Source organism: Arachis duranensis, chromosome 2 (assembly GCF_000817695.3).
Source record: "Arachis duranensis cultivar V14167 chromosome 2, aradu.V14167.gnm2.J7QH, whole genome shotgun sequence".
NCBI classification, from domain to species: Eukaryota; Viridiplantae; Streptophyta; class Magnoliopsida; order Fabales; family Fabaceae; genus Arachis; species Arachis duranensis.
In genome coordinates, this window is record NC_029773.3 from 68,251,324 (window position 1) to 68,254,023 (window position 2,700).

The 2,700-nt window shown below is 41.1% G+C and overlaps 1 non-coding gene across 1 annotated transcript; it reads right to left on the reverse strand.

Annotated features, from left to right (window-relative positions):
- Positions 1 to 288: 288 nt before the first annotated feature.
- Positions 289 to 396, reverse strand: LOC127745067 (small nucleolar RNA R71). The gene has a single exon (XR_008006257.1). It is a non-coding gene; the product is annotated as a small nucleolar RNA R71 (small nucleolar RNA).
- Positions 397 to 2,700: the final 2,304 nt, after the last annotated feature.

Genomic DNA, 2,700 nt, shown 5'->3' on the forward strand with positions numbered 1-2,700 from the left:
AATTTTGAGCTGAAGCCTCAACTAGTTGCTTTAATGCAACAGAACTGTAAGTTTCATAGACTTCCATCAAAAGATTCCTATCAGTTTTTAACTGAGTTCTTGCAGATCTGTGATACTGTTAAGACTAATGGAGTAGATCCTGAAGTCTACAGGCTCATGCTTTTCCCTTTTGCTGTAAGAGACAGAGCTAGAACATGGTTGGACTCACAACCTAAAGATAGCCTGGACTCTTGGAATAAGCTGGTCACGACCTTCTTAGCCAAGTTCTTTCCTCCTCAAAAATTGAGCAAGCTTAGAGTGGATGTTCATACCTTCAAGCAAAAAAATGGTGAATCCCTCTATGAAGCTTGGGAAAGATACAAGCAATTGACCAAAAAGTGTCCTTCTGACATGCTTTCAGAGTGGACCATTTTGGATATATTCTATGATGGTCTATCTAAGTTCTCTAAGATGTCACTGGACCATTCTGCAGGTGAATCCATTCACCTAAAGAAAACGCCTGCAGAAGCTCAAGAACTCATTGACATGGTTGCAAATAACCAATTCATGTACACCTCTAAGAGGAATCCTGTGAGTAATGGGACGCCTCAGAGGAAGGAAGTTCTTGAAATTGATGCTCTGAATGCCATATTGACTCAGAATAAAATTTTGACTCAGCAAGTTAACATGATTTCTCAGAGTCTGAATGGATTGCAAAATGCATCCAACAGTACTAAAGAAGCATCTTCTGAAGAAGAAGCTTATGATCCTGAGAACCCTACAATGGCAGAGGTGAATTACATGGGTGAAGCCTATGGATACACCTATAATCCCTCATGGAGAAATCATCCAAATTTCTCATGGAAGGATCAACAAAAGCCTCAACAAGGCTTTAATAATGGTAGAAGAAACAGGTTTAGCAATAGCAAGCCTTTTCCATCATCTTCTCAGCAACAAACAGAGAATCCTGAGCAGAGCCCCTCTAGATTAGCAAACATAGTCTCTGATCTATCTAGGGCCACTTTAAGTTTCATGAGTGAAACAAGGTCCTCCATTAGAAACTTGGAGGCACAAGTGGGTCAGCTGAGTAAGAAAATCACTGAAACTCCTCCTAGTGCTCTCCCAAGCAATACAGAAGAGAATCTAAAAAGAGAGTGCAAGGCCATTGATACTATCAAAATGGCCAAATCCAAAGAGGAAGGGGAGGATGTGAATCCCAATGAGGAAGACCTCATGGGACGTCCCTCAAATAGAAAGGAGTTCCCTATTGAGGACCTAAAGGAATATGAGGCTCATATAAAGACCATAGAGATTCTATTAAACTTCCTTCTGCCATTCATGAGCTCTGAAAACTATTCTTCCTCTGAAGAGGATGAAGATGTAACTGAAGAACAAGTTGCTCAATATCTAGGAGCCATCATGAAGCTGAATGCCAAGTTGTTTGGTAATAAGACTTGGGAAGATGAACCTTCCTTGCTCATTAGTGAACTAAATACATGGGTTTAGCAAACTTTACCTCAAAAGAAACAAGATCCTGGTAAATTCTTAATACCCTGTACCATAGGCACCATGACCTTTGAGAAGACTCTATGTGACCTGGGGTCAGGTATAAATTTTATGCCACTCTCTGTAATGGAGAAACTGAGGATCTTTGAGGTGCAAGCTGCAAGAATGTCATTAGAGATGGCAGATAAGTCAATAAAACAAGCTTATGGATTGGTAGAGGACGTGTTACTGAAGGTTAAAGGCCTTTACATCCCTACTAATTTCATAATCTTAGACACTGGGAAGGATGAGGATGAATGCATCATCCTTGGAAGACCCTTCCTAGCCACAGCAGGAGCTGTGATTGATGTTGACAGAGGAGAGATAGTCTTTCAATTGAATGGGGACTACCTTGTGTTTAAAGCTCAAGGATCTTTTTCTACAACCATGGAGAGGAAGCATGAAAAGCTTCTCTCAATACAGAGTCAAACAAAGCCCCCACAATCAAACTTTAAGTTTGGTGTTGGGAGGCCACAACCAAACTCTAAGTTTGGTGTTGAGAAGCCCCCACATTCAAACTCTAAGTTTGGTGTTGGGAGGCCCTCATCATGCTCTGAACATCTGTGAAGCTCCATGAGAGCTCACTGTCAAGCTATTAACATTAAAGAAGCGCTTATTGGGAGATAACCCAAATTTTTATTTATCTACATTTCTATTGTTCTTTTATGTTTTATTAGGTTTATGATCATGTGGAGTCACAAAACAATTGCAAAAATTAAAAACAGAATAAAAAATAGCAGAAGAAAAAGGACACCCTGGAGGAAGAGCTGTCTGGCATTTAAACGCCAGAAACAAGCATCTGTCTGGCGTTTAACGCCAGAAACAAGCACCAAGCTGGTGTTTAACGCCAGAAACAAGCATCAGGCTGGCGTTAAACGCCAGAAACAAGCTATTTTTGAGCATTTAACGCCAGAAACAAGCATCAGTCTGGCATTAAACGCCAGGATTACACACAGAGGGCGTTTTACATGCCTAAAAGGTGCAGGCATGAGAAATTCTTGACACCTCAAGATCTATGGATCCCACAGGATCACCTCAGGATCTGTGGACCCCACAGGATCCCCAATTACCCCACTTCTCTCTTCTTCACATAATCCAATAACACTATACCCCTCACCAATCACCTCAATCTCTCTTCCCCATTACCCCTTCACCAATCACATCCATCTACTCTTT